The 12,652-nt window shown below is 42.3% G+C and overlaps 1 pseudogene; it reads right to left on the bottom strand.

Moving 5' to 3' along the window:
• Positions 1 to 3,267: 3,267 nt before the first annotated feature.
• On the bottom strand, positions 3,268 to 4,171 carry LOC112069311 (interferon alpha/beta receptor 2-like; annotated as a pseudogene).
• Between the last annotated feature and the right edge of the window lie 8,481 nt (positions 4,172 to 12,652).

Raw genomic sequence — 12,652 nt, 5'->3', positions numbered from 1 at the left:
AATGACGTCGAACTCAGTAACTTTACTCTCATTGGTCCTAACGATTTGTTTACGTTTTTTGCACGTAGCTTGCGACACAGTCGTCATGACATGGATGAGATCAATGGATAATCAGATATTGGTAAATGCATAGATAGTTAGATATATAGCTAGCTACTTAACTAGTTAGTTTGAAACATTTATTTTTTTTTTGTTGCTTGGTAGATTATTTTGTTTAGTTTTACAAGGTTGGTGAAATTCAGGAGGGGTGAATGTAACAGTTGTTAAAATACTTTGTGAATTTCATCAGGTTCATATATTAATATAGCATGTTGATTTGTTATTATGCATGCCTGCACAAATAATTAAAGAGCAGCAGTAAAATAACAGTAGCGAGGCTATATACAGAGGGTACCAGTACAGGGTCAATGTGCGGGGGCACAGGTTAGTTGAGGTAATTGAGGTAATATGTACAAGTAGGTAGAGTTAAAGTGACTATGCATAGATAATAAACAGAGAGTAGCAGCAGTTTTAAAAAAAGGGGGGGGGGGGACAATGCAAATAGTCTGGGTAGCTATTTGATTAGCTGTTCAGGAGTCTTATGGCTTGGGGGTAGAAGCTGTTAAGAAGCCTCTTGGACTTAGACTTGACGCTCCGGTACCGCTTGGCGTGCGGTAGCAGAGAGAACAGTCTATGACTAGGGTGGCTGGTATAGAGGGCCTTCATCTGACACTGCCTGGTATAGAGGTCCTGGATGGCAGGAAGCTTGGCCCCTTCCTTAATATTAGATTTCATGCACCAGCTGTTATTTACAAATAGACACAGGCCGCCATCCCTTGTCTTACCGGAGACAGCTGTTCTATCTATCTTGCCTATGCACGGAAAACCCAGCCAGCTGTATGTTATCCATGTCGTCGTTCAGCCACAACTCGGTGAAACATAAGATATTACCGTTTAATGTCCCGTTGGTAGGATAGTCTTGATCGGAGCTCATCCATTTTATTACACGATGGTTGCATGTTGGCTAATAGGACTGATGATAGAGGCAGATTACTCACTCGCTGTCGGATCCTTACAAAGACCGACCTACTTCCCCGATATCTTCTTCATAAGAATGATGTGGATTTGGGCCTTATCGGGTGTCTGAAGTAAATCTTTTGCGTCCGACTCGTTAAAGAAAAAGTCTTGTCCAGTACAAGGTGAGAAATCGCTGTCCTGATATCCAGAAGCTCTTTTCGGTCATAAGAGACYGTGTCAGAAACATTATGTACAAAATAAGTTACAAACAACGCTAAAAAACCCTCAATTGATTAGTAGCCCGTAAAACGGCAGCCATCTCCGGCACCGACAGTAAATCCAGCACAATACTGTGACTTCATACAACCTTCATACAACCTTCATACAACAATACTGTGACTTACATTTACATACATTTACATTTTAGTCATTTAGCAGACGCTCTTATCCAGAGCGACTTACAGTAGAGTGCATACATTTTATTACATTTTTACATACTGAGACAAGGATATCCCTACCGGCCAAACCCTCCCTAACCCGGACGACGCTATGCCAATTGTGCGTCGCCCCACGGATCTCCCGGTTGCGGCCGGCTGCGACAGAGCCTGGGCGCGAACCCAGAGACTCTGGTGGCGCAGCTAGCACTGCGATGCCGTGCCCTAGACCACTGCGCCACCCGGGAGACTTCATACAACCTTCATACAACCTTCATACAACAATACTGTGACTTCATACAACCTTCATACAACCTTCATACAACAATACTGTGACTTCATACAACCTTCATACAACCTTCATACAACAATACTGTGACTTCATTCAACCTTCATACAACAATACTGTGACTTCATACAAACTTCATACAACAATACTGTGACTTCATACAACCTTCATACAACAATACTGTGACTTCATACAACCTTCATACAACAATACTGTGACTAAATATTACACTCTAAACCCTAGGCTGTTGAACGAGAGGCTGTGGAACGAGAGGCTGTTGAACGAGAGGCTGTGGAACGAGAGGCTGTGGAACGAGAGGCTGTGGAACGAGAGGCTGTTGAACGAGAGGCTGTTGAACGAGAGGCTGTGGAACGAGAGGCAGTTGAACGAGAGGCAGTTGAACGAGAGCAACTTACCAACCCCAGCGGCTACAAAGAGAGGTAGCTGAAATGAAGGCTACATGTAATGCAGATGCTGTAGAATATTTAAGCAATAAGGCCTGAGGGGGTTTGTGGTATATGGTCAATATCCCACGGCTAAGGGCTGTTCTTATTGTATGACGCAATGCAGAGCCTGGATACAGGCCTTAGCCGTGGTATATTGGCAATATACCACAAACCCCCAAGGTTCCTTATTGCTATTATAAACTGGTTACCAACTTAATTAGAGCAGTAAAAATAAATGTTTTGTCATGGCCGTGGTATATGGTATGATATACCACGGCTTTCGGCCAATCAGCATTCAGGGCTCGAAACACCCAGTTTATAATGTCCATTATTAAACCCTAAACCATCACCCCAACGATGGTCATGCCTTCATTTGGAGAATTTTAAGAATGGTATTTCTTTGTACATTACCAAAAAGGGTAACATTTTGACTTCAAAGACACTGTTTATCATGTACAATGCCTGGATTAAAATAAATAGCATGAACGGATTGAACATTGCAGTATGAACAAATGCAAAAGAAAGTAATTTCACATTTATTACAGCACCTACAGGAGTAAAAAATATTACTATATTGTGTTGACTGTGTATCTAATGATTGTTATTAAAATGCCTGCATGCCTCCATGTGGGTTCAATCCCTTTTGTAGGGAAATTAACCCAAGTGGCATTCATAACAGGTGAACGGCCACACCTCTCCTCACTCTCCCTAGTTATTTAACATACAGTTCATGACACTGTTCAGTGAACTACAAGATATTCTGTCCTTTTATCGGTGTGATCTGAGCCGGCACAGCGTCGTCCGGGTTTGGGCGGGGTAGGCCGTCATTGGTTAGGGGAGGGTTTGGGCGGGGTAGGCCGTCATTGTAAATAAGAATTTGTTCTTAACTGACTTGCCAGGTGAAGTAAAAAATTACATTCCCAGGTTATATTCAAAGCGAATGTGAGTGTGTTTGACCACATTCTCAGAACTTGCTTTCTTTTCTAGGTACATTCCATCCGGAAAGTATTCAGACCCCTTGACTTTTTCCACATTTTGTTACGTTACAGCCTTATTCTAAAATTGATTAAAAAAATGTTTTTATCATCAATCTCACCTGAGTATTTTGTCCCTGGCTGACCTCATTAGAAGTCACCTAATTTTGAACGACCAAGCTCTACCTGAGCCCCGTCGCTGGTCCGCCGCATCTGGCAGGTGATCTCCCTGAAGAGGAGCTGTGTGGGGGGGCAGAGAGCGCTGTAGGCCCCTGGATGGAGGGGCAGTTCCCACAGCCTGACACGGACACCACTGTAGGGCCCAACACTGCTGAAATAAGGAGGTCAGGGGTTAAAGTGATTCTATACAAGTAAATTCTATCAACAAATTGATGTAATGAGGACCACTAGAATGGACAATATTTTTCAATTTCCAAAAGAGCAGACTAAAGTTTCACTCAGTTGGACTTCTGGCTAAGGGTGAAGGCCTGAACATGGGCCTGACAGTAACAGAAGTAATCTTTGAACTTGTTAAACAGGTCATATGGCTGGTTGGTCTTCAACCTGGCACAATCCTTCACATGAGTTCTTCCTGGAGGAGGGAACAAGAGACAGAGAGAAATAGAGAAACCGAGAGCGAGATATATCTTGGGGAAACAAAGCAAAGGCAACACTGATAATGATCAAATCTAAACTGTCCTAGATTGCACAATTGCAGTGATACAGTATTTTGCCTTTACCACGTAACCAGCTGAAAGGAAAGCACTTACTCAGCAGCTACACTAGAGGGATAGATAAAATGAAAGCATGGGACTGAAGTGTAAGAGCGTACCTGAGGCTCTGAACTGTGAAGTGGGTGTTGGCAGGACTCCCTGAACCGGGCAGCCAGGTCAGAGTGTGCTCAAGGTTGAAGGAGACAATGGACACGTTACTAAAGGCTGGGGGCAGGCACACCACTGGAACATATAGACATATAGACAGAGCGAGAGAGAGACCGACAAAACATCTAAAATGATAGACAAAGAAAATGATGTTTCAGAGAATAGAAAGAATGAAGATAAGATACTGTAGATAACGGAAGCTGCTCTTTCCATGACATACACTGACCAAGTGAATCCAGATTAAAGCTATGATCCCTTGTTAAATCCACTTCAATCAGTGTAGATGAAGGGGAGGAGACAGGTTAAGCCTTGAGACAATTGAGACATGGATTGTGCGTGTGCCATTCAGAGGGTGAATGGGCAAGACAAAAGATTTAAGTGCCTTTGAGTGGGGTATGACAGTAGGTGCCAGGCGCACCGGTTTGAGTGTGTCAAGAACTGCAATGCTGCTAGGTTTTTCACGCTCAACAGTTTCCTGTGTGTATCAAGAATGACCAACCACCCAAAGGACATCCAGCCAACTTGACAGAACTGTGGGAAGCATTGGAGTCAACATGGGTCAGCATCCCTGTGGAACGCTTTTTACACCTTGTATAGTCCATGCCCTGACGAATTGAGGCTGTTCTGAGGGGTGCAACTCTATATTAGGAAGGTGTTCCTAATGTTTTGTACACTCAGTGTATTTATTTGCAATCCATTTTGATGTAATATTTGAAGTGTATACTGTATTAGTTGTGTTTCCTTGATTTGAAGGATACAGTGTACATATCTGTCAGGAACATGAAACTTCTAATGTGGTACTGAATAGTTTCTTAACTGTGTTTATAACAAATGATAAAACAAATGTTCAGATGGTATAAAAATATTTTATTACATTAAAAAAATGAAGGATTAAATAAATGGTCTTTAAGATTCATTACAAAATGTTTGTATTATTCATCGCACCCTTGGAGTTAACAAATATGACATTTATTTTACAGGTAAAAGGAATCTCTTTTTGCATGGATTACAAAAAAAATGTATAATACACACTTCAAAATGATTACTTTTTCCTGAATATGTAACAGTTAGAGTAAATGTTTCTTACAGTATAGCAAAAAGCAAGTAAAGTACTACTACGATGATCGCATAAACACTAAAAAGTATGTTGACCTTAAACTTGTGAATAAGTACAGAATACTGTATTGTATAGCTTGACCAATGATGCCCTTGACGTTTGCCCGTTGGCATTAGTACTACTGGCTAATGCTGTCTGTGAACATCGATAATACAGTATAACCCCAAAGTACTTGTAAACCAAATGTAACTTTTGATAATGGCTCTCACATTCAAGTTAGCAACTTAGCATGGCCTCTTGAGAACTAGATAGAGGTAATATCTACTTTACAATTTCATGATGTAAAAAACATAATTCTATTTGTCTGAATACTTTAAAAACGATATGTAATCATTACGGACTACAAAGGGAAACCCAGCCGCCCAGTGGCGCGAGCCTACCAGATGAGCTAAATGCCTTTTATGCTCACTTCAAGGCAAGCAACACTGAAGCAGGCATGAGAGCACCAGCTGTTCCGGATCACGCTCTCCGTAGCCGATGTGAGCAAGACCTTTAAACAGGTCAACATTCACAAAGCCGCGGGGCCAGACGGATTACCAGGACGTGTACTCAAAGCATGCATGGACCAACTGGCAAGTGTCTTTACTGACATTTTCAACCTCTCCCTGACCGAGTGTTTAATACCTACATGTTTCAAGCAGACCACCATTGTCCCTGTGCCCAAGAAAGTGAAGGTAACCTGCCTAAATGACTACAGACCCGTAGTACTCACATCAGTAGCCAAGAAGTGCTTTCAAAGGCTGGCCATGGGTTACATCAACACCATCATCCAGGAAACCCACTCCAATTCACATACCTCCCCAACAGATCCAGAGATGACACAATCTCAAATCACACTGCCCTTTCCCACCTGGACAAAAGGAACATCTATGTGAGAACACTGTTCATCGAGAGGTATTGCCATGTTGAATGCACCGAGCTGTCTGTCTAAACTACTGGCACACAGCTCGGGACACCCATGCATAGCCCACAAGACATGCCACAAGAGGTCTCTTCACAGTCCCCAAGTCCAGAACAGACTATGGGAGGCACACAGTACTGCATAGAGCCATGACTACATGGAATTCTATTCCACATCAGGTAACTGACCCAAGCAGTAAAATTAGATTTAAAAAACAGATTAAAAAAACACCTTATGGAACAGCGGGGACTGTGAAGCAACACAAACATTGGCACAGACACACGCACACACGATAGCATACGCACTATACATACACATAGATTTAGTACTGTAGATATGTGGTAGTGGTGGAGTAGGGGCCTGAGGGCACACAGTGTGTTGTGAAATCTGTGAATGTATTGTAATGTTTTAAAATTGTATAAAATTGCCTTAATTTTGCTGGACCCCAGGAACAGTAGCTGATGCTTTGGCAGCAGCTAATGGGGATCCATAATAAATACAAATACTTCAACACCATAGTGCCCATGAAGCTCATCACTAAGCTAAGGACACTGGGATTAAACATCGTCCTCTGCAACTGGATCCTAGACTTCCTGACGGGCCGCCCCCAGGTGGTAAGAGTAGGCAACAACACATCTGCCACGCTGATCCTCAACCCTGGGGCCCCTCAGGGGTGCGTGCTAAGTCCCCTCCTGAACTCTCTGTTCAACCACGACTGCGTGACCAGGCACGACTCCAACACCATCATTAAGTTTGTTGAGGACAACAGTGGTAGGCCTGATCACCGACAACAATGAGACAGCCTATAGGGAGGAGGTCAGAGACCTAGAAGTGTGGTGCCAGGACAACAACCTCTCCCTCAATGTGAGCAAGACAAAGGAGCTGATTGTGGACTGTAGGAAAAGTAGTGCCGAACAGGCCCCCATTAACATCACGGGGCTGAAATTGAGCGGGTTGAGAGTTGAGTTCCTTGGTGTCAACATAACCAACAAACTATCATGGTCCAAACTCACCAAGAGAGTTGTGAAGAGGGCAAGACAACACCTTTTCCCCCTCAGGTGACTGAAAAGATTTGGCATGGGTCCACAGATCCACAAAAGGTTCTACAGCTGCACCGTTGAGAGCATCCTGACCGGGTGCATCACCACCTGGTATGGCAACTGCTCTGCCTCCGACCGCAAGGCACTACATAGGGTAGTGTGTACGGCCCAGTACATCACTGGGGCCAACCTTCCTGACATCCAGGACCTATATAATAGGCGGTGTCAGACAAATGCCCTAAAAATTGTCGAAGACTCCAGTCACCCACGTCAGACTGTTCTCTCTGCTACCGCACAGCAAGCGATACCGGAGCGCCAATTCTACGACCAAAAGGCTCCTTAACAGTTTCTACCCCCAAGCCATAAGACTACGGAACAATTAATCAAATGGCAACCAGAACTTTTTACACTGCTGCTACTCGCCGTTTATTATCTATGCATAGTCACTTTACAAATGACCTCAACTAACCTGTACCCCCGCACATTGACTCGGTACCTATATACCCCTGTATATAGCCTTGCTATTGTATGTCATTTTCGTGTGTTACTTTTTGATTGTATATTTTTCTCTTCACTTTAGTTTATTTAGTAAATATTTTCTTAACTCCATTTATTGAACTGCATTGTTGGTTAAGGGCATTTCACTGTAAGCTTCGGCGCATGTGACAAATAAAATGTGATTTGATTTTAGTATAGTCCATATCAGTATTATTGGTTGCCTGACGACTTTAACTGAATTATTCCGCTGTTCTGTCGTTCGCTACATACTTCAGTCTGAAACTGACATCAATTAAGTCATTGGTGGTGATATCAAAAGGAGGGGTGTTGTACAAAACAAAGTCCTCAGCGATTGGATCATCTCTAACCAATCAGAGTATCAAAGCCAATGACACATTTTCTAAATGCAGCTTTACCGTGTGTTCTAACTCTGGCCAAACCCAACAGTTTCTGGGACCAATCAAAACGGTTACAGTGTGTTTGCATTCTAGAAATCGTCGGGGAGGTACTCGGCTCCAGACTCATTGCGGAGAAAAAAACAACTCATGACTGTGGGCGTGGCGTAGCATATGGCCGGAGCAAGGAGTCTGGGCAGTCAGGCAAATACATTGGCTCTTCTCTTTTAAATTTGAACTGGTCTGAAAATACAAGAAAAGTCAAAGCAATATAGTGGAGAGATAAACAGTTATTTTCACAAAGTGCAGATAGAGGGGAAGCCACTTCAGCCTACCTTGGGAAGCCTGATATTTATGCCAGAAGAGTACACTAAATGTCCACTAGTCGGCACCATATGGCTTTCATTAATACATTTTAAAAAACTCCTGTCAAAAAAGAGGTCTCAAAAAGCTTGACATCCGCACGCTGTATGTGGTGGACAAGGCTCCCTTGCTTTCACAGCATAACAGGGTGAACAACGTTAGAAGAAAGGATCTTCTCTCAATGTATTTACAGCCATCGTACACACAGAAGGGAGAGGCTCGAGTGTAAAGAATTAGCTTGTGAAATCGCACAGTGTGAAGGCAACTAATCAGGCCATGTTGTGCAGTGCTTTGAATTGCATAGTGTGAGATGCTGCCACCGTTTCAGATTGGTGAAATTGTCCTTAAAGTAAAAATCCCAAACCACCCATTTCTATCATTTACCGTGTTAAAGAACAAAAAAAAAATATGTCAACAAATGTTTAATTTAGGTATTATAAAAAGGTTGGTAATCGAGCAACGTGAAAATCGTTGTGGAAATCCGTTAAAGCTCAGGTCGACTACAAAATCCACAATGCAATGCTCTCTCTATGGCCTGGCTGGCTAGGTACAAATACAAAAGACAATATAAGCATGTGAAGTAGATAGTTAGCTGTAACATCGCATAAACGAACTGCACTATCAATTTAGGAGTCTACAATCTCACCATGTTCAACCTGCAGATCGATGTGGGTCACAGAATGGAGTCTGACATTAGCAACAGCAGAGATACTTTTGATGAGATGGGAAACTCCATTGGAATAACGGCCATTGAGTTCGTTGCAAATGCTAAGTCAATGGGCCATGCGGTTCATTCAGAGCGATTCTGGTACAGGGAGAGCGCTCCTTCAATGAGGAAATGGGAGTAAATTGGGCGCTAGCTCAAAACCCTAACATTTGCACGAATTTTGTCAACAAGAAAGAACAACAATACAAATATTTTCCGAGATGTGAGATAATTAACTTGATATCTGTAAGATTGTATAGCTTTGGGATCGTGATATTACGTACTTTTGAGGAAAATAGGCACGTTTCTCGACTCATACACTGTAGCAACCGCTTGACACAGCATGACAACATGAACGCGATTGGTTGACAGTCTGCTGGGTGGGCCGTTATACTGTACGTTCCTCCATTCCCTGCTCAATGGGATTGCTATCTCCTTTCTCTAATATCAATTCAAATGGCTTTATTGGCATGGGAAACATGTTTACATTTCCAAATCAAATTAAATAATAAAAAATAAACAGTAAACATTAAACTCACAAAAGTTACAATGGAATAGAGACATTGAAAATGTCATATTATGGCTATATACAGTGTTGTAATATCTCTGGCAACAGCACCATGAAATGCAACCTGGACTGAAGAGGCAGACAAATAGGATAAATGTGTTAGACCCTCTGTTAAATTACACTTTTCTCTGGGTAGAAATATCGCAAAAAATATGATCATTGGCTCATTCAAAAGAAGACATCCTCCCGAGTTATATCGTCCAGAATTAAAATCTGACATGTATGCTAGTCGTATTCCTATTAACTTCCAGTGTAATGAGAGCGGCTTTAAGACGTCATACCGGCCGCATATCTGCCTGCTTGAACGCCAATAACTCAGATACACATGAAAACATGAAATGACACAGAGAATCGATAGAACATCACTCAGAGATGCACAAAAAACAATATAAGATTCAAAATGGGTGAACCTTCCCTTTAACATACGGTACATCTTTCTCTCCACGGTCCTCCTCTCTCCTGAACTAGAGCTAATATTATTATTAGATACATTCGGGAATTGATCAGACACATCATGCAACATATTTCCAAATAGACATTTCAGGTTTTAATAGTTATTAATAGTAACACACACAGAGCAAACAGTCTTCACATACGATGACGTTGCAAGTGCAGATATTTCCCTCCCCTTAAAGCCAAGGTAACTTCTGACCTGTCTTGTGGCTACTAAGTGGTCCTCATCCAACCCTGGCTATAATAAGTAGGCCTAGTCTACTTAACATACCTGCTCTTATACCTGGAGCTATGTTGTAGACCAGTGGTCACCAAGCTTTTCTGGGTCAAGATCACTTTCTCAGTCAAAATGCATGCTGAGATCTACCACTCAGTTTTTTTTAACATTACTTTTTTTTTTTTATGTACGTTTACACAACACTAACTTATTAAAAACAGTTCTGTAGCAATGAGGTTTGTGCAGTAGGCTAGAGGCCCAATACATTATCTCCTCAGATTGGCTTTAATTCAATTGTTGTTCGGGCAATTAAATGACATTACATTTTTTTGATATTTAATCATTTGAGGTAGGCTATATGATTACACCGGTAATAGATCAGTTGTTGTATTACTTGAGAGGCACAGCTAAGTGAGCATAAATTTAAATAATTAGCTTTTTATTTTAATTTTACTGGGCCTGCATCTGATGGTCAGTCTCAGCGGTGGGAGAGGGCAGCAGACTGGGTCTGCACTCTCAACTTTCCAGCTGATCGCGAAACTCAAGTCTCACTGCATTATTTCTGCCTCATGCACAAATTCATGTTGTTCCTCCTATGAACAGAGAAAGCATACATTTAAATTGCACTTGCTGTCTCGTCCTCTGAATGCTCGGCTATGAAAAGCCAAATGACATTTACTCCCGAGGTACTGACCTGTTGCACCCTCCACTCTACAACCACTGTGATTATTTGCCCCTGCTCAAATCAAATGTTATTTGTCAAATGCACCAAATACCTTACAGTGAAATGCTTACTTACAAGCCCTTAACCAACAATGCAGTTAAGAAAAGAAGAGCAGCAGTAAAATGACAATAGCGAGGCTATATACAGGGGGTACTGGTACAGAGTCAATGTGCGGGGGCACCGGTCACTGCTGGTCATCTATGAACGTTTGAACATCTTGAAGAACAATCTGGCCTTAATGGCCAAGTACTCTTATAATCTCCACCCAGCACAGCCAGAAGAGGACTGGCCACCCCTCAGAGCCTGGTTCCTCTCTAGGTTCCTGCCTTTCTAGGGAGTTTTTCCCAGCCACTGTGCTTCTACATCTGTATTGTTTGCTGTTTGGGGGTTTAGGCTGGGTTTCTATACAGCACTTTGTGACATCAGCTGATGTAAAACGGGCGTTATAAATACATGTGATTGATTAAGTGAAATTACTCCATATCAAAAAATTGCCTAGCTAATAATAACGCAAGCCTATCGATACACTTTCCTACTCATTCATTACAGCTGCAGTTCTGGTGTTGAATTAAAAAGTGTTGACAGTGCTGAGTAAGAACTTAAACTCACTAATAAAAACAGAAGGTATTTGCTGTATTCGTTGACAGTCTGTCTCTAGTCATGGTTTGAAACGTTTTAAAATATCACAGTATCAATTTTGCTGTAGAATTGTTTTACGCCTGCTACATTACTGCAGACAAGGTAATCTGAGCCATCCGGTTGGCCAGTGGTAAACCTATAGTGCACTTGATTTGCTCTCCGGGTCCGCCAGGGAGGAAGATTTTGTACCTTCGACACATGAAATGGTTCACATGGGAACACTACGCCTACACAGCGAGCAAGGCAGCTGAATCGGGTACACCTACCGCCAACAGCGAGACAAATAAATAAATAAAACTGGAACGCAAGCAAGGCTTTATCGTTGTTGTTTTTTTTTACAGAAATGTTTGGCAATCAATTAGTAATGACATGGAGATCGACCAGTTGGTGACCACTGTTGTAGAGTCATTATATAGCATGCCTACCTGCAACAGGACAGAAGAAACTATTCAATCATGTGGAACACGCAGTGGGGTCAAGCTCAACACTTACAAACCCTCCAGAGTATTAGTCCTCATAGTGTTTGCTGGGACAGAACCCTGCGGCAATCAAGGAACAGGGTTGGTGACCAATGCCTTTAGCACAAGCTCAGCCATCCACACAAAGATATGCGCGTGCAATGATTGAACTTGGAACATTTTCACGCTGTGAGAAATTGCACAACATGACATCACAATCACAACACAAGCATAACGATTGGGAACTATTTCACGCTGGGAAGATTTTTTACATGACAGGTAGGAAAGCCTGCTCCTTACTAACCCTAGGATAGGCAGGCCTACTGCACAGATAGTCGCTAGTTATTGTGGTGTTGGCCATTAGACCACAAATGCAGTGTTTGTGTGCCTGGTCTTGTTCCATTGGCACTAATCTGTGAAACCCAAATATACCTTTAGCCCTTAGAAACTTGTGTAGATCTGGAAGTATTGGAAAGGTGTACGCAATATGCTGGTAGCTCCATGTTGACCTCCGATAGGCCAGGTGGGATTAAAGACATTTGATGTTGAGGTG

Source organism: Salvelinus sp. IW2-2015, unplaced genomic scaffold, assembly GCF_002910315.2.
Source record: "Salvelinus sp. IW2-2015 unplaced genomic scaffold, ASM291031v2 Un_scaffold967, whole genome shotgun sequence".
Taxonomy (NCBI): Eukaryota; Metazoa; Chordata; class Actinopteri; order Salmoniformes; family Salmonidae; genus Salvelinus; species Salvelinus sp. IW2-2015.
Note: the sequence above shows the minus strand (reverse complement) of the source record. Positions and strands in the feature narration are given on the sequence as shown.